General features: G+C 42.2%; 1 protein-coding gene and 1 long non-coding RNA gene across 8 annotated transcripts in view; one reads left to right on the top strand and one right to left on the bottom strand.

The window, feature by feature from the left end:
- LOC143776520 (teneurin-2-like) overlaps window positions 1-26,391 on the bottom strand; it is a 3,926,626-nt gene that overhangs the window by 2,099,636 nt on the left and 1,800,599 nt on the right. The gene's annotated exons all lie outside the window — the stretch shown is intronic.
- LOC143776523 (uncharacterized) overlaps window positions 1-26,391 on the top strand; it is a 153,880-nt gene that overhangs the window by 100,429 nt on the left and 27,060 nt on the right. The window contains exon 2 of the long non-coding RNA XR_013215854.1: window positions 304-375. This is a non-coding gene — a long non-coding RNA (uncharacterized LOC143776523). The remainder of the gene's footprint in view (window positions 1-303; window positions 376-26,391) is intronic.

Genomic DNA, 26,391 nt, shown 5'->3' with positions numbered 1-26,391 from the left:
GTTCCGGACATTATCTCCGGACATTAGCTCCGGACAAAGCCACGGAAGTTGGCACAAATTGCAGGAAGTAGTATTCTAGGCAATTATATATTAGATTGGATGGGAAAAGTAGCTATTTATAGTTAGTTGGGGCACAGTGGTGGAGTACAATTTATATTTGGAACGGTGAGTTGCATAATAACTAATTATATATTAATGGTGGGTACACGTTTGTATTCAGCTGCATAGTGTAGAAGTTGGGGAAAAATTAGGGAATGTGCTCTTGAAGATGTGCTCTAGATAATTGTAAGTTATTTTCTGCAGAAACAAGTCCTGGCTGGAAGAAGTGATGTTGGTCTGTGATGGATGTAAAAGAAATGCAAAGATGATGGACTGGTGAGTCAGTGTGTTACCTGTACACTTACACTATAGACTGTATACTATGTATAAAGCTCATGTGTATAATGTCACTGGTGATCACTGTATTACCTGTACACTGACACTGTATACAGAACTTCTGTGTGCAATTTCACTGCTGATAACTGTATTATCTGTACACTGACACTACATACAGAGCACCTGTTTATAATGTCACAGGTATGTTGTCTTGTCATGAAATGGCAGTATTTGTTCCATGTATGTGGTATTATTCAGACACTATATGGTGGTAATATGTGGTCTGGTGAGGATGTGGGAGTTTCTATTCCTTGTATATGGTATTATCATGTGGTGGTAATATGTTATATGGTCATAATGTGGTGGTATTTGTTCATTTTATGTGGGATTATTCGGTCACTATATTGTGGTAGCTGTGGTCTGGTCATGGTATGATTGTATTTGTTCCTTGTATGTAGTATTATTTGGTCACTATGTGATGGTAATATGTGAGCTGGTCATGATGTGACGGTGTTTGACTCTTGTACTTTGCATTATTGGTCATTTAAAAAAAATGTATGAGACACATTCCCTTAAAGAACAATAAAGAAAAATATACCTAAAAAGAGTACTGGATATTTTAATAACTTTTTAATAGGTTACAGTAGAATCTAACTTTTAGTGGTAGTGGCTTCAAAAATCTTTTGTCCAAAACAAAAGCTGATGGCTGTGTGTGTGATATGGTGTTAGATGGAAACTTTTAATCTGTGATTGGTGAGGACGTGGTGCAGAAGTGAATTTTTTGCAAGAGTTGGCAATGGGACTGTGAAAGGTTTGAGGGGTGGAGGATGGAACTGGGGTCAAGTCTGGGTGGAGTCTCAAGGGTGCCTGAAAGTTTTGCAATTATGAGGCCCTGAAATTCTTGGTGGCAGGCCTGGTTATATACAGTGTTACTTTTTTGTCAAAATAACCAAATCTGGCATGGAAGCTGAACAGTGTCTAGAACAATGTTATATATTCATTGTCAACATCTGTTCTGTACATACCGCTTTACTTGGCACTACATTTCTGCCATATTCACTTGAAGTGCATTGTTCTGATGAATAGCTATCCTAAACAAAATCCATCAGTGTATTAATTCCTAAAAACATACCTGATCTTCACACAAAAGCAGTCTTGCTGCCCTCATCTCCAGAAGGTGAAAGATACTTTGGATCACAAAGCAGGCTACTATAGGAACAGGATCTGGCCGGAATCTCATGCCCTGAAACTTGCTGCTCTTTTTCAGTGGGGTGATTGTCTTTTTCAACATTCTGCCAGCAGAACAGTTGAAGGATGTTCTTTTCTCTCAATTCCCAGTATACACTGCTCCCCCAATTGTGCAATTGTGTACCCTTCTTGCCCTGAACTGGAAGCTACTAAAGTAACTGATTAGACAGAAGGGAACAATTTCACCAAGGCTTTAAAAGCCAATATTCTGGAAAAGCTTTGAAAAGGGGCAAAATATTGGCACATTAAAATGTTGAGACTTTGGTATTCTGATGTCATTTTCACCCAATTCCAACAAAGTGGGTGGAGCTGGGGTGAGTTGAGAGTGTGGCAACCCCCATTCATCAAATTCATGATGTGTGGTGGCATTCCTTATGCCACAAATCTCATTCCATTCCCCGACACGCCGCTTTTCATAAACACCAGTTCATTAAGAGGCATGCACTTCTTAATAAATCAGGAGCATTTAACTCCAGCTCACCTTCTCATCAAGACTGGTGTGACCATTGCTGAATCATGGGCCCTAGTGCACAGCACTTTGGAATGACTTTTTATGATAAGACAACATAGTGACATTTTTTAAACAAAGTGATTTATAGATTATTTAGCAAATTAGCACATAATCTATCTAGTTGTCAGCAAGTACACTAACAATATAAATTCTATTTCAGCTACTAAAGACTCAGTAAAGGCACCTTGATCATTACAGTAGTAGCAACAGGAAATATGATGCCGCTATTGGGCTTTCTTTCTGTTAAGCATTCCTAAATATATTTCATAAGAATTTAAAATAAAGCATAATTAGGAGAAGACGTTAAATTGTAGTACATGACTAAATCTATACTGGGCGTACTTCATAGATTAAAAAAAATACATTTACTGCATTATTTCTACTAACATTCAAAATTCCTTTCAGCATCTTTAAAATAAATTTTACATTGATCTTGTAAAAGATTATTTATCAGCAGTGCTCTCTGCTTTATCTCAAATCTTTTAAGAGGATAAACCTTTCCCCCTGTTCAAATTAAGTGCAAAAATGAGTTGCCAAGTAAAGTGTCAGTCAATCTCTTCATCAATTGCCACCTGCAGACAACAGCCGCATTTCCACTGCAACACTCTGCTTGATGTTCGAATGTCATTTAAGTGAAGGTCAATAGCACCAATTTAAAACTCTCTTTTTCAAACAAATACCAATGCAGAGGTCGATTTGCATAACTCAGACGAAATCGCACAATGAAAGCAGTCACTACTGCTCCTCTTATCATCAACCTTGCCTCCATTTTACGTGTTTTGCATTCATCCCTCACCAAACGATTTTTCAAACATGAAGATATAAAAGTGAACTTACTGTACAGGTTGTTTGCATAATGGGAGAGCAGCTGCTTGTCATGAGATTGTTACATATCGGAATAAAAGCCTCTATATACACGTGTATTCAGCTGGTGTGAGGTTATGCAACCTGGTGCATATTCAAAAGAAACACCTGAGTCAGAATAGGGTATATTGTTCTACATAGAGCATTGCAGGCAGACTTAGGTTAATATTGTATTCAAATCAAACTCCAAATTTCAGCATGTTAATGGTATAAATTTGAGATACTCAGAAAAAGAATATAAAAGAACCAAACAATGAAAAGATTATTACAAAATATATTTAAGTCCCTGAATCATTGTTTTCTGTGAGGAATAAAGTGAACCTGTCATCTGTTTTGTGACATAGCAGCTAAAACATCGCCTTATTCAGCGTCTGCTCTACATTCCCTAAATTCTTATATAATCCCCTGACTCCCTCTGCATAGCCCCAAAATACCTTTTTAATTTCTCCAGCACTGTATGGTAATCTTCTTGGTTCATTGGGTGCGGCTTCGGGCCTCTTCAAACCCCCCTGCCCCCCACAACATCTGCTCACTGTCCTCCTTCTTGAATTGATGTGGATGATGCCTCCTGCATTATCTACATCGCCGTGCAACATCTCGCGCCTGCGACTATGTGCCACCTATGCATTTCCAGCTCAAGTACCAAAACTACTGCTATGTACTGAAAATACGTTTGCCAGTGCATGCACACTTCTGTTTCTCAGCTTTGCCTGGAGCTGGGCAAAGCATACTGGGCAGGCACAAGATGTGATGTGAGAAGACATGCCCATAGGACCGGACCGAGAAGATTATCATAGAGCAATGCTTTGGTGCCACAAAATGGTGCCTTTTTGTTTGAGTGTATATGAGTTGGTGACTCTAGGTTATTATTATTTATTTATATAGCACTATTAATTCCATGGTGCTGTACATGAGAAAGGGGTTACGTACAGAGTTATAGATATAGTTTACAGTAAACAAATTTACAATGACAGACTGGTACAGAGGGGATAGGTTAGCACCCGTTCACACTTAGTTTTATTTGGATGTGACAGTCAGTTTTTGTAAATTTGTATTCATTAGCCTTCTGACTGAGCACTCCGACTTTTAGCCACAGGTGTTTTTAATCACAGCAGGACCACTACCCCTCCACAGGGAGATAGATTTTAGTCTAAGAGAGGACTCATATTAGGTTCCCATACAAATGAATACTTTATTCTAAGTGAGGAAAGGCATTGCTAGGTCATGGTAAACGAGAAGCGCCTTAACGTGGCTTCTAGGTACACATGAATTGGCCAATTTGTGCGCTAAGCTTTCTCAATTTTTCATATTTCTAGTGAAGCAATGCAATTCAATTTTCATATTTCATATTGGCATGCTATGGCGCCACAGAGTGCTGCCTTTTTTGTTTGCGCATAGAGCGCTGGAGAAATTAAAAAGGTTTTTCAGTGGCATAAAGGGGGAGTCAGGGGGTTATATAAGAATTTTGGAAATGTAGCACCGATGCTGAATAAGGTGATATTTTTAGCTGCTATGTCATAAAACTGGTTACAGGTTCCCTTTAAAGGAGATCATAAGCAAATAACCAATTGTGTAATTCTGTTTTTTATGCTAAGAGTATTTTTTTTAAATAAACTGTTGATGTCTTTTTCATATCACAAACAGTATTTAAACAAAGATAGAATTCTTGCAATTTTCAAATTGAATACTGTGCCAAAATTAGATTTTTACTTCCAGTTCTTTATAGAAGACTTTTCACAAATCTCATCATTACAACGACAGGTAACATTTTATACATAACTGATAGAAACTGAGTCAGTCTTTTGTTATCAATATATATACATATGGATTTCCTGAAAGAACATGAAGTATGAGTCCACAAAACGTCACAGAGGCCAGTGTGAAAATTGCGTCATTTCTATATTGTTTCTTTATGAACAGGCACGCAATTTTAGGTCAAATAGCTACTTATGTATGAAATTGAATCCCAAAACGCCATTCTACTAGAGGAACAAAAAGATCCGTGCACATTGAAGCCATGCACAGAATTATGGCACATCATGATTATGACTTGCAGCATGCCTTCTGCAGGATAACATGGTTGCAAGAATCACAGTGTATTGTTGTTCTAAATAATAAAAACTAGAAAACAAAAAAGCATCCATAACAGCTAAGACAACAAATACATAAAACACAGGTTTATCTCTGCTAGACCATGAATCATCCTTCACCCTCTGTTCCTTATGGAAGACTTCCTGTTATCACAGGTGAACTCCACATGAGCAAGTGGAAATAAACAGTAAAATGCGATTGCAAGGTTGAGCTGACATTTATCTGCCTGTAAACATTTATACTACAAGCCTCCAGTGAGCTTTTTTTACAGTTGGTAATTTATTTTGTGCTAGCATTGTTAGGAATGTAGGTGCATATTTGCAAAGGTTAATAAGGATCTGTTTACTGAGCCAATACTGGAATATTTATCAACTTTCTTTTTACTTTTGGCCAATAATATTTAAAGATAACAATAGTTTTAGTGTTCATTATAACAACAGCAGTCATTGTTAAAGGGGTTGTCCACAACTCGGACAATTTATTCTCAATACTCATGATTCCCCCTTGTAAAATAATAACACTTATGATGACCTTCGGTGCTGGCGCCGTTCCTGCAGTTTAGTCAATAGCTTTCCCAAGGATCACTTAACATTGTTATGCCATGCAATCCCTGAGGCCAATCAGCACTAGCTTCACTCTCCCTACCTTCAGGTATCACATACATGCAGAGGTGTTAAGAAACCAGCAGCTCTAACTTGATTATACCCTGATTGGGGTACACCTTTTCACAGTTGGATAGCTTTTACACTTTCTAATGAAAATTGTGTCAACTATGTACCCTGTGTTATTTAACTGTATTATTATTATTTACTCACTTAATTACTGCAGGGTATTTGCTTATTTTCTTTATCCTAGGTTTTGGCTGTTAATGGCCACAGCGTGAATCTACACCTGCACATTGGACTTATACCAACAAGTATGCCAGCTCATTTTTTCAGATTTGCTTTATCAGTATATTGTATAATTGTGGTTTATCTATGAAGTCCGGCTTCTAGTTTAGATTCGCAGTAGGACTAAGATGACTGTCATTGGGACCTTCAAAAGGCCAACAGCTGCCATGAAACACTTTGGTTTTACACAATAACCCATAGGCCAATGGATGTTGGTGTGCGGCACACTGGCAATATCCATTTAAGTATTGCTGTCAATGATTCACAGCAGCATCTAAATGGTTATCAGTACACTCTGCTGCTGTTACAAACAGATGCCAGCTATGTAACACATCTGACATCTGTCTGTATGAAAAAGGCTTAGGTTCTGAGCCAAATCCATACACGCACACAAGCGACCTGTGATGAAAATATAGGTTGTTAGAGGGTTAATTATGGGAAGCCATTCCTTAACAGCTTTTGGAAAAATCTAGGTAATTGGATCAAATAAGAGAAACATGATATTTTATTTGTCAGTAAGCAGATTGAGGATGACTAAAGATAACCATTGTAGCTTAGGTCTTGCTCACATGGGACATAATTGCAGATTTTCTGTCCAAGATTTCCAGAAGACAAATCTACTGAGTATTTGAGTATTAATAAGATGTTATCAAATATAATTCACAGGTGGCAGAGAAAACCCCCAGCATAAGTTGACCAGCAATGCAGGTCTGACTTCTGCCATACTATTCATACTATGGATAGTCAAGTGGATTTCCCACTTTGCAATGCAATAAACAGCATCTGCACACAAGAAACCAAAGCATTATCTTCATAATTTAATGCAAATATTCTAAATGTCTGATTTTCTTATAGTTTAGTTATGGTGCCAATTTAAATGGTCATTGAGGAGAATTGTAAAATCTATGGGTGGTCTGCAAGTAGATAAATAAATGTTAGGGCAGTCTGCATTTTATTCTGCAGTGATATTTTAAAATGTCAATCCAAAAGGAGCAGCAGCATGAGATAATCACACACAGTTGGATTGCATACACAGAAGGCAAAAGATGTGCATACAGTATATAAAGAGTTAACAGAGTTTCTCAGCTCCCCTGAGTAGCTGAATTTGTTCTGTAACTGGGGCTAACAGACCCAGTTACAGTGGAAATCAATAGTATAAAAATGTTGAAATGTCCCTTAAAGGTCTTTTATGACCTTATAGGGACATGAAAAATGAAGTAAAGAAAGTCAAAGCTAGTCCGAATTACTGTGTCTTCCTTGACCCCATCAAAATGAAACATAAAAATGATATAAAAGCACCATCAAAATTAGGCTCTGTAGTGAAAAAAGAGGTAAAAATTATCTTTAAGATCGTATGTGGAAAAACAAATGTAAGTGTGTCAGAAATAGGGCAAAATGGCCTGATACTAAACTAGTTAACCCCTTCACAACATCCGCTGCACATTTACAGCATTATGTGAGTTGCATTCCAGGAAGCCGCTATACATGTATGGCACGATGATCATGCAAGCTCTCTCCAAGGACCAGAGTGATCAAAAACAGGTGTGAGAGCTGACACCCTGCAGCAAATTCCACAATTAGTGCTTGCGTTGATCATGGGTGTTTAACCCCTCTGATGCTGCTGTCAATAGTGACAACAACAATGATCGGCATAGTGGCTCCAATCAGCACAATGTGATTGTAATTGCATTGTGTCAATAATTTTCATGGTGGCTGAAAAATAGCCGAAGGATCGCACAGGTATGGTGGTCTGTAAATTCCTGCTCAGAGCAGGAGCTGACAAGCGTCTTGCCTGTGTGCAATGCACAGATCTAATGTCCTGCAATGCAAAGGCATTGTAGAGTATTAGATCAGTGATCAGAGCAAGGAAAGTTAATCGCACTGACAAAAAGAATAAAATTGTCTATTACTTATACCTCACAAGGAACGACATAAAAAGTAAATACAACCAATTATTCACCTGTTGCCAATTTGTTCATTCTGCTTCAAAAATATTGCAGTAAGGCTGGGATGACATTTATCCTGTGCCCTGTGCTGAGCACTTACACCAGAGTTTTCCTGTAAATCTCTGATTCAGACAAAATCCCAAATGGAAGATTCCCTGTAATGAGGTAGATGGAGACACTGTGGACGCCATCTGGCATATGATCCGGCTTTTTAAGCTTGCTTAAAAGCACAGTCTACCACAGTTTTTGTGCACCTCTGAAAAGAATGATATCACTGAAAAGAGGCCATATGGAGTACAGAATAACTCTGCTGACTCATTATAGTGAATGGGACTATCTGGGATTTCATCTGAATCATGCAATTCAGAAATTTAGATGGAAACCCAGATGCAAGTACATATATACTCGAGCATAAGCCAAGATTTTCAGCCAATTTTGGGGGTTGAAAGTCCCCCTCTCGGCTTATACTCGAGTCATACCCAGGGGTCGGCAGGGGAGGGGGAGCGGGGGCTGTCTAATTATACTCAACTGCTCCTAGCTTGGTCCCTGCAGGTTCCTGCTTCCCCGGTGCCACAGCTTCTAACTGTACTGAGCGGTCACATGGTACCGCTCATTACAGTAATGAATATGCGGCTCCACCTCTCTCTCCACCTCTTACTGTAATGAGGGGTAACGGTGACTGCTCAGTACAGGAAGAAGCTGTGGCACCGAGGAAGCAGGGACTGCACCGCGCCAGGAGTTGGTGAGTATAACGGGGAGGGGAGCACAGCACTGCACGATATTCACCTGCTCCTCGTTCCGGTGCTGCTCCGTCTTCAGCATCTTCTGCAGTGACGCTCAGGTCAGAGTGCGCGGTGACGTGGTTAGTGTGTGCCTTCTGCCTGAATGTCAGTGCAGAAGATGCTGAAGATGGAGCGGCGCCGGAACAAAGTCAGGAGAATATTGAAAGTGCCGGGGGCCTGAGCGATGGAGAGGTGAGTATGTGATTTTTTTATCGCAGCAACAGCAAATGGGGCAAGTGTCTGTATGGAGCATCTTATGGGGCCATAATCAATGTTTGTGCAGGATTATATTGGGCAAATATCTTTATGGAGCATCTTATGGGGCCATAATCAACATTTGTGCAGCATATTGGGCAAATGTGTCTATGGAGCATCTTATGGGGACATTATTAACCTTTATGCAGGAATATATGGGGCATATTTTAATATGGAGCATCTTATGGGGCCATCATTAACTTTATGGAGCATTATATGGGGCTCCTGATTCAATATGGATATTCAAAAACACTTAACCTACTGATGTCTCAATTAATTTTACTTTTATTGGTATCTATTTTTACTTTTGACATTTAGCGGTAGCTGCTGCATTTCCCAACCTAGGTTTATACTCGAGTCATTAAGTTTTCCCAGTTTTTTGTGGCAAAATTAGGGGGGGTCAGCTTATATTCGGGTCGGCTTATACTCGAGTATATACTGTACTCAGCATTGAGCACAGGATAAATGTGATCCAAAAAGTTAAGTAAAAGTTACCAATAAAAGCTTGAAATCAATCCAAAACAAAAGCAAATCCCTACCCAGGTACGTCACTCATCAATGGAAATATAGGGGGCTTCCACGTTACCAGTAGTACAAAGGCCCGGGAAAAGAAATCCAGTAAATTCTGTGCTCCCAAATTCAAATGCCTCCCTCCCTTCTGAGCACCACAGCGTGTCTAAACAACAGTTAGTGTCCACATTTGCAATTTCTGTAGTGATGTGATCTTGCTTACTTTACGGCAAACACACAAGGAGTCAAAATCGTCACTGGACATGTAGATAAATTCACAGAGGGATATAATTTCCAATATGGGGCCACTTGATGGGGGAATCTGCTCTTCTAGCACTAAATAGCTCTGTATATGGAATCTGTACACCACTCTACTATAATTTGTTCTCCAAGAGTCATATAGTGCTCCTTACCTTCTGAGTCTCACTGTGTGGCTAAGCAGTACTGTACAACCACATATGAGGTATTGCCACATTCAGAAGAAATTGTGTGACAAATTATGTTGCTATTTTTACCCCTTTCCCTGTGTGACAATGTAAAATCTGTGGCTAAAACAAAATTTTTGTAGCAAAAATGTAATTATTTTTTTCTTCACCACCCAATGGTATAAAATTCTGTCACACACATTTGGGGTCCATATGATCACTGCACACCCGATGCTCACATCGCTCCTATGTAGTAGAAATGCTGCATTGCTATGAGTGCCGACCACAGGGTGGTGCTCACAGCAATCTGGCATCAACAACCATATAGGTCTTCAATAGAGCTCTGGTTGTCATGCTGACACATCGCTGACCCCCGATCACATGACGGGGGTCAGCGATGCACGCATTTCCGGCCTAATGGCCGGAAGCGCTAGTTAAATGTTTCAAAAATGATGCTGATTTAAAGTAGACATGTGGTAAATATGTTATTTGTAAATTATTTTGTACAGCATAATAACTGGTTTAAGGATACACAAAAATAAACATTTGAAATTTGCAAAAAGTTACACATTTTCATCTAAATTCTGATATTTTCACAAATGAACACAAAACATATCAATCTACAGTTGTGTGAAAAAGTGATTACCCCCTTCCTGATTAACTATTTTTTTGTCATGTTTGTCACACTTAATTGTTTCAGATCACTAAACAATGTTAAATAATGTCTATTATTAAGGGAAAAAGAAATCCAAACCTACAGGGCTCTGTGTGAAAATGTGATTGCCCCCTCCTTAACCCCTTTCTGTCATTAGATGTACTATTCCGTCCATATGGGGTGGGCCCTACTTCCCATGGATGGAATAGTATGTCATAGGCGATCGGCCTTGCTCACGGGGGGAGCATGGCTGATCACTGCCGGGTGTCAGCTGATTATTGCAGCTGATATCCGGCACTATGTGCCAGGAGCAGTCAAGGACCGCTCCCGGCACATTAACCCCCAGCACACTGCGATCAAAGATGATCGCAGTGTTCCAGCGGTATAGGGAAGCATCGCGCAGGGAGCGGGCTCCCTACGTGCTTCCCTGAGACCCTCGGAGCAATGCGATGTGATCGCATTGCTCCGAGGGATTCCTACCTCCTCCTCCCTGCAGGACCCAGATCCAAAATGGCCGCGGGGGGCATTCCGGGTCCTGCAGGGAGGTGGCTTGCAAGCGCCTGCTCAGAGCAGGCGCCGGGAAGCCTCCCTGCAGTGCCAGTCAGATCGCTGATCTGACACAGTGCATTGCAAAATGTCAGATCAGCGATCTGTCACTGTACAGTGATGTCCCCCTGGGGCAATGTTCCAAAGTAAAAAAAAAAATATTTACACGTGTAAAAAAAAAAAATCCTAAATAAAGAAAAAATATATATATATTGTTCCAATAAATACATTTCTTTGTCTAAATAAAAAAAAAACAATAAAAGTACACATATTTAGTATTGCTGCATCCATAACGACCCGACTTATAAAACGGTCCCACTAGTTAACCCCTTCAGTGAGCACCGTAAAAAAAAAAAAGAGGCAAAAAACAACGCTTTATTATCATACCGCCAAATAAAAAGTGGAATAACACGCGATCAAAAAGACGGATATAAATAACCATGGTACCACTAAAAACGTCATCTTGTCCTGCAAAAAATTGCCACCAAACAGCATCATCAACGAAAAAATAAAAAAGTTATAGTCCTCACTCAGAATAAAGCGATGCAAAAATAATTATTTTTTATATAAAATAGATTTTATTGTATAAAAGTGTCAAAACATAAAACAAGATATAAATGAGGTATCGCCGTAATCGTACTGACCCGAAGAATAAAAGTGCTTTATCAATTTTATCAAACGTGGAAAGGTATAAACACCCCCCAAAAAGATATTCACGAATTGCTGGTTTTTGTTCATTCTGCCTCACAAAAATCGGAATAAAAAGCAATTTAAAAAGTCACGCTCCCAAAAAAGGTACCAATAAAAACGTCAACTCGTCCCATAAAAAATAAGACCTCACATGACTTTGTGGACCAAAATATGGAAAAATTATAGCTCTCAAAATGTGGAAACGCGAAAACTATTTTTGCAGTAAAAAGTGTCTTTTAGTGTGTGACAGCTGCCAATCATAAAAATCCGCTAAAAAAACCCTCTATTAAAGTAAACCAAACCCCCCTTTATCACCCCCTTAGTTAGAGAAAAATAACGTTTAAAAAATGTATTTATTTCTATTCTCCCATTAGGGTTAGGGTTAGGGCTAGGGTTACGGCTAGGGTTGGGGCTAAAGTTAGGGTTAGAGCTAGGGTTAGGGTTTGGGGCTAGGGTTAGGGTTGGGGCTAAAGTTAGGGTTGGGGCTACAATTAGGGTTGGGGCTACAGTTAGGGTTAGGGTTGGGGCTACAATTAGGATTAGGGTTGGGGCAACAGTTAGGGTTAGGGTTGGGGCAACAGTTAGGGCTAGGGTTGAGACAACAGTTAGGGTTAGGGTTGGTGCTACTGTTAGGGTTAGGGTTGGGGCTAAAGTTAGGGTTAGGGTTGGGGCTAAAGTTAGGGTAAGGGTTGGGCCTACAGTTAGGGTTAGGGTTGGGGCTAAAGTTAGGGTTAGGGTTGGGGCTACAGTTAGGGTTAGGGCTAAAGATAGGGTTAGGGTTGGCGTAAAAGTTAGGGTTGGGGCTAAAGTTAGGGTTAGGGTTTGGATTACATTTACGTTTGGGATTAGGGTTGGGATTAGGGTTAGGGTGTGTCAGGGTTAGGGGTGTGGTTAGGGTTATGTTTGAGATTAGAATTAGGGGTGTGTTGGAGTTAGGGGTGTGGTTAGGGTTGGGATTAGGGTTAGGGGTGAGTTGGAGTTAGGGATGTGGTTGGGATTAGGGTTAGGGGCATGTTCGGGTTAGGGGTGTGGTTAGGGTTATGGTTAGTGTTATGGTCTGGTGATTAAGGAGCGACATGCGACTAGCTCTGAGCAGGTGGTAACTATACCGACCGCAGTTCCTGATCTTAACACAGACACTAGCAGTAGCCGTGAGATGTTCCTGTCACTCCCTGGACACCTCGTCACAGCCGGAGATCTAGCTACCCCTAAAGGTAGAAGCAGGAAAGCTATCTTGCCTCAGAGAAAATCCCCAAAGGATAGGACAGCCCCCCACAAATAATGACTGTGAGAGGAGAAGGAAATGACATACATAATATGAAACAAGATTTAGCAAAGGAGGCCACTACTAGCTAGAAAGAATTAGTACAGGACAGAACACTGTGCGGTCAGTAATAAAAACTAGAAAAAGTCCACCGCAGAGAAATGCAAAAATCTCCACACCTGACTAAAGGTGTGGAGGGCAAACTCTGCTGCCCAGAGCTTCCAGCTTAGCTGACTAGATACATACTGATAAGCTGGACAAATGAGCAAAACATAGAAAGTGCTAAACAACAAAGTCCACAACAAGTGAACTGCAAAAAGACAAGCAAGGACTTAGCTTTGCTGAAATGGTCAGAGTGACAGGGAAATCCTCAGAGAGCCATGACTCCAATCTCAACAATTGACAACTGGCATTGAATTAGGGAAAAGGCCAGACTAATATAGCAGAGCCAGAAAGATGATCAGTGAAAACAGCTGCTGATGCTAAATCCAAGAAGTAGCCATACCACTCAAAACCACAGGAGGGAGCCCAAGAGCAGAACTCACAAAAATGCTACTTATAACCACCGGAGGGAGCCCAAGAGCGGAATTCACAACAGTACACCCTCTTGAGGAGGGGTCACCGAACCCTCACCAGAGCCCCAGGCCGATCAGGACGAGCCAAATGAAAAGCACGAACCAAATCGGCGGCATGGACATCGGAGGCAACCACCCAAGAATTATCCTCCTGGCCATAACCCTTCCACTTGACAAGATACTGAAGCCTCCGCCTCGAAAAACGAGAATCCAAAATTTTCTCAACCACATATTCCAACTCCACCTCAACCAACACCGGGGCAGGAGGATCAGCAGATGGAACAACGGGTACCACATATCTCCGCAACAAAGATCTATGGAAAACATTGTGGATGGCAAAAGAGGCTGGAAGGGCCAAACGAAAAGACACTGGATTGATAATCTCAGAAATCTTATAAGGACCAATAAACCGAGGCTTGAACTTAGGGGAAGAAACCTTCATAGGAACATGATGAGAGGATAACCAAACCAAATCCCCCACACGAAGCCGAGGACCAACACACCGACGGCGGTTAGCAAAACGCTGAGCCTTTTCCTGAGACAACGTCAAATTGTCTACCACATGAGTCCAAATCTGCTGCAATCTGTCCATCACAGAATCCACACCAGGACAATCAGAAGGCTCAACCTGCCCTGAAGAAAAACGAGGATGGAAACCAAAATTACAAAAGAAAGGCAAAACCAAAGTAGCCGAACTGGCCCGATTATTAAGGGCAAACTCGGCCAACGGCAAGAAAGCCACCCAATCATCCTGATCAGCAGACACAAACCATCTCAAATAGGTTTCCAAGGTTTGGTTAGTTCGCTCAGTTTGGCCATTTGTCTGAGGATGGAACGCCGAAGAAAAAGACAAATTAATGCCCATCTTAGCACAAAAGGCCCGCCAAAACCTGGAAACAAACTGGGAACCTCTGTCAGACACAATATTCTCTGGAATGCCATGCAAATGAACCACATGCTGAAAAAATAATGGAACCAAATCAGAGGAGGAAGGCAATTTAGGCAAAGGTACCAAATGGACCATTTTAGAGAACCGGTCACAAACCACCCAGATAACAGACATCCTCTGGGACACAGGTAGATCCGAAATAAAATCCATGGAAATATGCGTCCAAGGCCTCTCCGGGACAGGCAAAGGCAAAAGCAACCCACTAGCGTGGGAACAGCAAGGCTTAGCCCGGGCACAAGTCCCACAGGACTGCACAAAAGAACGCACATCCCGCGACAAGGAAGGCCACCAAAAGGACCTAGCAACCAAATCTCTGGTACCAAAAATCCCAGGATGACCGGCCAACACAGAACAATGGACCTCAGAAATTACCTTACTTGTCCATCTATCAGGAACAAACAGCTTCCCCACAGGACAGCGGTCAGGTTTATCAGCCTGAAATTCCTGAAGCGCCCACCGCAAATCAGGGGAGATGGCAGACAGAATCACCCCTTCCCTAAGAATGCCAACCGGCTCAAGGACTCCAGGAGAATCAGGCAAAAAACTCCTAGAGAGGGCATCCGCTTTAACATTCTTAGATCCTGGAAGATATGAGACCACAAAATCAAAACGGGAGAAAAACAGGGACCACCGAGCCTGTCTAGGGTTCAGCCGCTTGGCTGACTCGAGGTAAATCAGATTCTTATGATCGGTCAAGACCACAATGCGGTGCTTGGCTCCCTCAAGCCAATGTCGCCACTCCTCAAATGCCCACTTCATAGCCAACAACCCCCGATTGCCGACATCATAATAGCGTTCCGCAGGCGAAAACTTTCGAGAAAAGAAGGCACATGGCTTCATCAAGGAACCATCAGAATTCCTCTGTGACAAAACGGCCCCTGCCCCAATCTCAGAAGCGTCAACCTCAACCTGAAAAGGAAGAGAAACATCCGGCTGACGCAAGACAGGGGCAGAAGTAAATCAGCGTTTAAGCTCCTGAAAGGCCTCAACAGCCTCAGAGGACCAATTAGTCACATCAGCGCCTTTCTTCGTCAAATCGGTCAGGGGTTTAACCACACTAGAGAAGTTGGCAATGAAACGGCGATAAAAATTAGCAAAGCCCAAAAATTTCTGAAGGCTCTTCACAGATGTAGGTTGAATCCAGTCATGAATGGCTTGGACCTTAACAGGATCCATTTCTATAGACGAAGGAGAAAAAATAAACCCAAAAAAAGAGACCTTCTGAACTCCAAATAGGCACTTAGACCCCTTCACAAATAGAGCATTATCACGAAGGATCTGGAATACCATCCTGACCTGATTCACATGAGACTCCCAATCATTGGAAAAAATCAAAATATCATCCAAATACACAATCAAGAATTTGTCAAGATAATTGTGGAAAATATCATGCATAAAGGACTGAAATACAGAAGGAGCATTAGAAAGCCCGAAAGGCATCACCAGGTATTCAAAATAGCCTTCGGGCGTATTAAATGCAGTTTTCCATTCGTCACCCTGTTTAATACGAACAAGCTTATATGCCCCTCGAAGGTCAATCTTGGTAAACCAACTAGTCCCCTTAATCCGAGCAAACAAATCAGAGAGCAAAGGTAAAGGGTATTGGAATTTGATCGTGATCTTATTAAGAAGGCGATAATCAATACAGGGTCTCAAGGAGCCATCCTTCTTGGCAACAAAAGAGAATCCCGCTCCCAATGGTGACGAAGACGGCCGAATATGCCCTTTCTCTAAAGACTCCTTTACATAGCTCCGCATGGCGGTATGTTCAGGCACAGACAGGTTGAAAAGTCGGCCCTTAGGGTACTTACAGCCAGGAATCAAGTCAATAGCACAATCACAGTCCCTATGTGGAGGAAGGGAACTGGACTTGGGCTCATCAAATACATCCTGGAAATCTGACAAAAATTCAGGAACATCAGAAGAGGGGGAAGAGGAAATTGACATTAAAGGAACGTCACTATGTACCCATTGACAACCCCAACTAGTCACAGACATTGATTTCCAATCCAGCACTGGATTGTGTACTTGTAACCATGGAAAACCCAGTACAACAACATCATGTAAATTACGCAACACCAGAAAACGGCAATCTTCCTGATGTGCTGGAGCAATGCACATAGTCAGCTGAGTCCAATACTGAGGTTTATTCTTGGCCAACGGTGAAGCATCAATACCCCTTAAGGGTATGGGACTCTGCAAAGGCTGCAAAGAAAAACCACAGCGCCTAGCAAATTCTAAGTCCATTAAATTCAGAGCAGCGCCTGAATCCACAAATGCCATGACAGAAAAAGATGACAATGAGCAAATCAGGGTCACAGACAGGAGAAACTTAGGCTGCACAGTACTAATGGTAACAGATCTAGCAACCCTCTTAATACGCTTAGGGCAATCAGAAATAGCATGAGCAGAATCCCCACAGTAAAAACACAGCCCATTCTGACGTATGTATCCCCTCTGTTCCGCTGTAGTCAAAATCCTATCACATTGCATGGGCTCAGGACTCTGCTCCGAGGACGCTGCCATATGGTGCACCACTTTGCGTTCGCTCAGGCGCCGATCAATCTGAATGGCCAGAGACATAGATTCGCTCAAACCAACAGGCGTGGGGAACCCCACCATAACATCTTTAAGGGCTTCAGAAAGACGCTTTCTGAAAATTGCTGCTAGAGCGTCCTCATTCCATTTAGTGAGCACAGACCATTTTCTAAATTTCTGGCAGTATAATTCTGCCGCTTCCTGACCCTGACACAGGGCCAACAGTGTTTTCTCAGCATGCTCTACAGAGTTAGGTTCGTCATACAATAATCCAAGCGATTGAAAAAATGCATCTACATTAAGCAATGCGGATCCCGTGACTCAAGGGAGAATGCCCAGTCCTGAGGGTCACCACGCAGCAGAGAAATAACTATTTTTACTTGCTGAATGGGGTCACCAGAGGAACGGGGTTTCAGAGCAAAAAACAATTTGCAGTTATTTTTAAAGTTCAAAAACTTAGATCTATCCCCGTAAAACAAATCCGGAGTAGGAATTCTAGGCTCTAAGGCCGGAGTCTGAACAACATAATCTTGAGTACTCTGTACTCTTGCAGCAAGCTGATCCACATGAGAAAACAACCCCTGAACATCCATGCCCGCATCCAAATCCTGAATCACCCAGAGATTAAGAGGAAGGAAAAAGACAAAACAGACTAAAGAAAAAAAAAATAGCTCAGAACTCTTTTTCTTTTCCTTCTTTTGAGATGCCTTCAGCTCATTTTTGGCCAGTTGTACTGTTACGGTCTGGTGATTAAGGAGCGACATGCAATTAGCTCTGAGCAGGTGGTAACTATACCGACCGCAGTTCCTGATCTTAACACAGACACTAGCAGTAGCCGTGGGATGTTCCTGTCACTCCCTGGACACCTCGTCACAGCCGGAGATCTAGCTACCCCTAAAGGTAGAAGCAGGAAAGCTATCTTGCCTCAGAGAAAATCCCCAAAGGATAGGACAGCCCCCCACAAATAATGACTGTGAGAGGAGAAGGAAATGACATACGTAGTATGAAACAAGATTTAGCAAAGGAGGCCACTACTAGCTAGAAAGAATTAGTACAGGACAGAACACTGTGCGGTCAGTAATAAAAACTAGAAAAAGTCCACCGCAGAGAAATGCAAAAATCTCCACACCTGACTAAAGGTGTGAAGGGCAAACTCTGCTGCCCAGAACTTCCAGCTTAGCTGACTAGATACATACTGATAAGCTGGACAAATGAGCAAAACATAGAAAGTGCTAAACAACAAAGTCCACAACAAGTGAACTGCAAAAAGACAAGCAAGGACTTAGCTTTGCTGAAATGGTCAGAGTGACAGGGAAATCCTCAGAGAGCCATGACTCCAAGCTCAACAATTGACAACTGGCATTGAATTAGGGAAAAGGCCAGACTAATATAGCAGAGCCAGAAAGACGATCAGTGAAAACAGCTGCTGATGCTAAATCCAAGAAGCAGCCATACCACTCAAAACCACAGGAGGGAGCCCAAGAGCAGAACTCACAAAAATGCTACTTATAACCACTGGAGGGAGCCCAAGAGCGGAATTCACAACAGGTTAGGGTTGGGATCAGGGTTAGGGGTGTGTTTGGGTTAGAGTTTCAGTTAGAAAGTGGGGGTTTTCCACTGTTTAGGCACATCAGGGGCTCTCCAAATGCCACATGGCAACCGATCTCAATTCCAGCCAATTCTGCATTGAAACAGTAAAACAGTGCTCCTTCCCTTCCGAGCTCTCCCGTGCGCCAAAACAGGGGTTTATCCCAACATATGGGCTATCAGTGTACATAGGACAAATTGGGCAACATCTTTTGACATTCAATTTCTCTGGTTACCCTTGGGAAAATAAAATTTGGGGGGCTAAAAAAATCATTTTTGTGGGAAAAAATATTTTTTTTATTTTCACGGCTCAGCGTTATAAACTGCAGTGAAACACTTGGGGGTTCAAAGTTCTCACAACACATCTAGATAAGTTCCTTGGGGGGGTCTAGTTTCCAATATGGGGTCACTTGTCGGGGGTTTCTACTGTTTAGGTACATCAGGGGCTCTGCAAACGCAATGTGATGCCTGCAGACCATTCCATCTAAGTCTGCATTCCAAACGGCGCTCCTTCCCTTCCAAGCTCTGCCATGCACACAAACAGTAGTTTTCTCCCACATATGGGGTATCAGCGTACTCAGGACAAATTGGACAACTACTTTTGGCGTCCAATTTCTTCTCTTACCCTTGGGAAAATAAAAAATTGGGGGCGAAAAGATCATTTTTGTGAAAAAATATGATTTTTTATTTTTACGGCTCTGCATTATAAACTTCTGTGAAGCACTTGCTGGGTCCATTTTCTCCTGTTACCCTTGGGAAAATATAAAACTGTGGGCTAAAAAATTATTTTTGTGGAAAAAAAAAGAATTTTTATTAATTGGGGGCGAAAAGATAATTTTTGTGAAAAAATATGATTTTTTTATTTTTACTGCTCTACATTATAAACTTCTGTAAAGCACTTGGGTCAAAGGGGTTTCAATGTTTAGGCACATCAGGGGCTCTCCAAACGCGACATGGAGTCCTATCTCAATTCCAGTCACTTTTGCATTGAAAAGTCAAATGGCGCTCCTCTCCTTCTGAGCTCTAACATGCACCCAAACAGTGGTTTACCCCCACATATGGAGTATCAGCATACTCAGACCAAATTGTACAACAACTTTTAGGGTCCAATTTCTCCTGTTATTCTTGGTAAAATAAAACAAATTGGAGCTAACTTAAAGTTTTTGTGAAAAAAAGTTAAAAGTTCATTTTTTTAAAACATTCAAAAAATTCCTGTGAAACACCTGAAGGGTTAATAAACTTCTTGAATGTGGTTTTGAGCACCTTGAGGGCTGCAGTGTTTAGAATGGTGTCACACTTGGCTATTTTCTATCATATAGACTCCTCAAAGTGACTTCAAATGTGCTGTAGTCCCTAAAAAAAAATGGTGTTGTAAAAATGAGAAATTGCTGGTTAACGTTTAACCCTTATAACTCCATAACAAAAAAAAAAATTTGGTTCCAAAATTGTGCTGATGTAAAGTAGACATGTGGGAAATGTTGCTTATTAAGTATTTTATGTGACATATCTCTGTGATTTAAGGGCATAAAAATTCAAATTTGGAAAATTGCAAAATTTTAAAAATTTTCGCAAAATTTCAGTTTTTTCCACAAATAAACGCAGGTAATATCAAAGACATTTTACCACTATCATGAAGTACAATATGTCGCGAGAAAACATTGTCAAAATCACTGGGATCCGTTGAAGCGTTCCAGAGTTATAATCTCATAAAAGGACAGTGGTCAGAATTGTAAAAATTGGCCCGGTTATTAACGTGCAAACCACCCTTAAAGGGTTGAAAACATACATTAACTGTGGTTTATCACATCTTTGGGAAGCAGAGTTCAAAATTCCCTAGCCACATCAAGGTCTGATTACTGCCACACCTGTTCTCAATCAAGAAATCACGGAAAAAGGACAAGGACATGTCTGACAAAGTGACGTAGAATAAAAGATTCTCAAAAGCTAGACATCACACTGTGATTCAAAGAAATTATGAAACAAATGAGAAACAAAGTAATTTAGATCTATATGTCTGGAAAGGTTATAATGCTATTTCTAAAGCTTTGGGACTCCAGCAAACAACAGTGAGAGCCATTATCCACAAATAGTGAAAACATGGAACAGTGGTCAATCTTCCCAGGAGTGGCTGGCCGAACAAAATTACCACAAGAGTGCAGCAACAACTCACTACAGAACTCACATGCCTCAGTTAAGGTCAGTGTTAATGATTCCACCATAAGAGACTGGGCAAAAATGGCTTACATGGCAGAGTTACAAGATGAAAACCACTGCTAAGCAATCAGAACTAGAGTTGAGCGACTTTTACTTTTTTCGGATCGAGTCGGGTTTCACGAAACCCGACTTTGTCAAAAGTCGGGTCGGATGAAATCGGCCGATTATTACATTAAGTCGGGGGCCGACTGATATACGAAACCCAATGCAAGTCAATGGGGAATCAAAGTCGGCAGAGAGTGGAGGACAGGAAAACACCTACAGTGCCCATTTTAATGCCAAAAACATCAATTCTTATTACTGAAGCTTGTCAATCTTAATTTACTTTATAATAATAGTTAGGCATTGAAAACTGAGGGTCATTTGGCTAAAGTTGTGGGGGGGGGTAGGGCTGGCTCAAGTTTTTCGTGGGCCCAGGAAATGCGGAATACGTCACGGCGGGGGAGCAGGGAGAGGTAAGTATTTCAACTTTGGAAGTGCTGTGATCCTGAGCCAGCAGTGGGGGCCCACTCGTTGGCATTGGCACTGGCACAGGGCCCCTCATAGTACGGCGGTGTGTTTGATGGCAGGTGGCGCCTCCCACCGGCAGAGACACTTTTGTGTACTATGAGGGGCTCTGTGCCAGTGACGTCGCCAACGAGTATGCCCCCCCACCTGATGAAGGAACCTGCACTTTCATCTGCACCTTCCTCTTTTTCTCCGTGTAAGGTGGTATAGTATGCAGGAAGGGGAACCTGACTTTCAGCAGGGTCAGATTCTGGCTGTGTAGAGTGCAAGGGGAATATAGTGGTCTGGGTCAATGTACCAGCAGACTCATCTAGCAGTGGCTGGGCAATGGGCAGGATGAGGAGGAAACACAGATATAGGCCCAAATAATAAAGTGGGCTAAATGCAGTTCAAATGTGGTAACGGGACTAAACTGGCGGTGTTGCTTTGTTCAGCAGAGGACAACTGTAAGGAGTGGCTGACACAGTGAGTAGGCCCAAATAAGCAAGTAGACTAAATGCAGTTCAAAATTGGTAAAGGACTAAACTGGCGGCTTTGCTTTGTTCAGCGGAGGACAATTGTAAGGAGTGGCTGAAACAGTGAGTAGGCCCAAATAAGTTAGTAGGCTAAAAAGAGTAAAAAATTGGTAACAGGACTAAATTGGCCGCTTTGCTTTGTTCAGCGGAGAACAATTGTAAGGAGTGGCTGACACAGTGAGTTAGCCCAAATAAGTAAGTTGGCTGAAAGCAGTTCAAAATTGGTAACAGGACTAAACTGGCAGCGTTGCTTTGTTCAGCGGAGGACAACTGTAAGGAGTTGCTGACACAGTGAGTAGGCCCAAATAAGCAAGTAGGCTAAATGCAGTTCAAAATTGGTAACAGGACTAAACTGGCAGCTTTGCTTTGTTCAGCGGAGGATCAATTGTAAGGAGTGGCTGACACAGTGAGTAGGCCCAAATAAGTAAGTAGGCTAAAAGCAGTTCAAAATTGGTAACAGGACTAAACTGGCGGCATTGCTTTGTTCAGCGGAGGACAATTGTAAGGAGTGGCTGACACAGTGAGTAGGCCCAAATAAGCAAGTAGGCTAAATGCAGTTCAAAATTGGTAACAGGACTAAACTGGTGGCGTTGCTTTGTTCAGTGGAGGACAACTGTAAGGAGTGGCTGACACAGTGAGTAGGCCCAAATAAGCAAGTAGCCTAAATGCAGTTCAAAATTGGTAACAGGACTAAACTGGCGGCATTGCTTTGTTCAGCAGAGGACAATTGTAAGGAGTGGCAGACACAGTGAGTAGGCCCAAATAAGCAAGTAGGCTAAATGCAGTTCAAAATTGGTAACAGGACTAAACTGGCGGCGTTGCTTTGTTCAGCGGAGGACAATTGTAAGGAGTGGCTGACACAGTGAGTAGGCCCTAATAATAAAGTAGGCTAAATGTCTGCCAAATTTTTTTTCAGAAATAACCAGGTGGCATAGCTAGGTACAGGGGTGGGCTCCTCTGCTGAGTAGCAGACAGTGGTAGTAGGCTGTTGTGAATTTGGATTCTGGGCTCCCCCGGTGGCTACTGGTGGAATTGAACTGGTGTCTTCATTTTCTCTGTTCACCTGTTCCCATCAAGATGTGGGAGTCGCTATATAACCTTGCTTCTCTGTTAGTTGCTTGCCGGTCAACAATGTTATCAGAAGCCTCTCTGTGCTTGTTCCTGCTCCTAGACAACTACTAGATAAGTTGGACTCTTGTCCATGTTTGTTTTTGCATTTTTGTTCCAGTTCACAGCTGTAGTTTCGTTACTGTGTCTGGAAAGCTCTTGTGAACAGGAATTGCCACTCTGGTGTTATGAGTTAATGCCAGAGTCTTAAAGTAATTTCTGGATGGTGTTTTGATAGGGTTTTCAGCTGACCATGAAAGTGTCCTTTCTGTCTTCTGCTATGTAGTAAGTGGACCTCAAATTTGCTAAACCTATTTTCATACTACGTTTGTTATTTCATCTTAATTCACCGCCAATACATGTGGGCGGCCTCTGTCTCCTTTCGGGGTATTTCTCTAGAGGTGAGCTAGGACTAATATTTTCCTCTGCTAGCATTATTTAGTCCTCCGGCTGGTGCTGGGCATCTAGAATCAACGTAGGCATGCTACCCGGCCACTGCTAGTTGTGCGTTAGGTTTAGTTCATGGTCAGCTCAGTTCCCATCTTCCAAGAGCTAGTTCCTATATATGCTTATGCTATGATCTCTTGCCATTGAGATCATGACAGTTTGACCGGCCCACTAAAGGGTTAAAATCCTTGGCTGAGAAAGGAGAGAAATAAGAAGTCTGCTGAGATTTTTTTTTTTTTTTTTCCTCCTGCTAATCTTTGAATGGCTCTGTGTCCACCTGTTTGTAATGGATCTTCAGAGTGTAACTGCAGGTTTGAATAATCTGGCCACGAAGGTACAAAATTTGCAAGATTTTGTTTGTCATGCACCTGTATCTGAGCCGAGAATTCCTTTGCCGGAATTTTTCTCGGGGAATAGATCTGGGTTTCAGAATTTTCGAAATAATTGCAAATTATTTTTGTCCCTGAAATCTCGCTCTGCCGGAGACCCTGCACAGCAGGTCAGGATTGTGATTTCCTTGCTCCGGGGCGACCCTCAAGACTGGGCTTTTTCATTGACACCAGGGGATCCTGCGTTGCTCAATGTGGATGCGTTTTTTCTGGCCTTGGGGTTGCTTTATGACGAACCTCATTTGGAGCTTCAGGCAGAAAAAACTTTGATGTCCCTATCTCAGGGGCAAGATGAAGCGGAAATTTACTGCCAAAGATTCCGTAAATGGTCTGTGCTTACTCAGTGGAATGAGTGCGCCCTGGCGGCGACTTTCAGAGAGGGTCTCTCTGATGCCATTAAGGATGTTATGGTGGGGTTCCCTGTGCCTGCGGGTCTGAATGAGTCCATGACAATGGCTATTCAGATCGATAGGCGTTTGCGGGAGCGCAAACCAGTGCACCATCTGGCGGTGTCCACTGAGAAGTCGCCAGAGAGTATGCAGTGTGATAGAATTCTGTCCCGAAGCGAGCGGCAGAATTTTAGACGGAAAAATGGGTTGTGTTTCTATTGTGGTGATTCTACTCATGTTATATCAGCATGCTCTAAGCGCACTAAAAAGCTTGATAAATCTGTTTCCATTTGCACCTTACCGTCTAAGTTTATTCTATCTGTGACCCTGATTTGCTCTTTGTCATCTATTACCACGGACGCCTATGTCGACTCTGGCGCCGCTTTGAGTCTTATGGATTGGTCCTTTGCCAAACGCTGTGGGTATGATTTAGAGCCTTTGGAGACTCCTATTCCTCTGAAGGGGATTGACTCCACCCCATTGGCTAATAATAAACCACAATACTGGACACAAGTAACTATGCGTATTAATCCGGATCACCAGGAGATTATTCGCTTTCTGGTGCTGTATAATCTACATGATGATTTGGTGCTAGGATTGCCTTGGCTGCAATCTCACAACCCAGTCCTCGACTGGAGAGCTATGTCTGTGTTGAGCTGGGGATGTAAGGGGGCTCATGGGGATGTACCTTTGGTTTCCATTTCATCATCTATTCCCTCTGAAATTCCTGAGTTCCTGTCTGATTATCGTGACGTCTTTGAAGAATCCAAGCTTGGTTCATTACCTCCGCACCGAGAGTGCGATTGTGCCATAGATTTAATCCCGGGTAGTAAATACCCAAAGGGTCGTTTATTTAATCTGTCTGTGCCTGAACATGCTGCTATGCGAGAATATATAAAGGAGTCCTTGGAAAAGGGACATATTCGTCCATCGTCATCTCCCTTAGGAGCCGGTTTTTTCTTTGTGTCAAAAAAAGACGGCTCTTTGAGACCATGTATTGATTATCGGCTTTTGAATAAAATCACTGTTAAATATCAATACCCATTGCCGTTGTTGACTGATTTGTTTGCTCGCATAAAGGGGGCCAAGTGGTTCTCTAAGATTGACCTTCGTGGGGCGTATAATTTGGTGCGAATCAGGCAGGGGGATGAGTGGAAAACCGCATTTAATACGCCCGAGGGCCACTTTGAGTATTTAGTTATGCCTTTTGGTCTTTCAAATGCTCCGTCAGTTTTCCAGTCCTTTATGCATGATATTTTTCGCGATTATTTGGATAAATTTATGATTGTGTATCTGGATGATATTCTGATTTTTTCGGATGACTGGGACTCTCATGTCCAGCAAGTCAGGAGGGTTTTTCAGGTTTTGCGGTCTAATTCTTTGTGTGTGAAGGGTTCTAAGTGTGTTTTTGGGGTACAGAGGATTTCCTTTTTGGGATATATTTTTTCTCCCTCTTCCATTGAAATGGATCCTGTCAAGGTTCAAGCTATTTGTGATTGGACGCAGCCCTCTTCTCTTAAGAGTCTTCAGAAATTTTTGGGCTTTGCTAACTTTTATCGTCGATTTATTGCTGGTTTTTCGGATATTGCTAAGCCATTGACCGATTTGACTAAGAAGGGTGCTGATGTTGCTGATTGGTCCCCTGATGCTGTGGAGGCCTTTCGGGAGCTTAAGCGCCGTTTTTCCTCTGCCCCTGTGTTGCGTCAGCCTGATGTTGCTCTACCTTTTCAGGTTGAGGTCGACGCTTCTGAGATCGGAGCTGGGGCAGTGTTGTCGCAGAAAAGTTCTGACTGCTCCGTGATGAGGCCTTGTGCCTTCTTTTCCCGTAAATTTTCGCCCGCTGAGCGGAATTATGATGTTGGGAATCGGGAGCTTTTGGCCATGAAGTGGGCTTTTGAGGAGTGGCGCCATTGGCTTGAGGGGGCCAGACATCAGGTGGTGGTATTGACTGACCACAAAAATTTGATTTATCTTGAGACCGCCAGGCGCCTGAATCCTAGACAGGCGTGCTGGTCATTATTTTTCTCTCGGTTTAATTTTGTGGTGTCATACCTACCGGGTTCTAAGAATGTTAAGGCGGATGCCCTTTCTAGGAGTTTTGAGCCTGACTCGCCTGGTAACT

Source organism: Ranitomeya variabilis, chromosome 5, assembly GCF_051348905.1.
Source record: "Ranitomeya variabilis isolate aRanVar5 chromosome 5, aRanVar5.hap1, whole genome shotgun sequence".
Lineage (NCBI taxonomy): Eukaryota > Metazoa > Chordata > Amphibia > Anura > Dendrobatidae > Ranitomeya > Ranitomeya variabilis.
The sequence above is the reverse complement of the archived record's forward strand: the minus strand, read 5'-3'. Positions and strand labels throughout refer to the sequence as shown.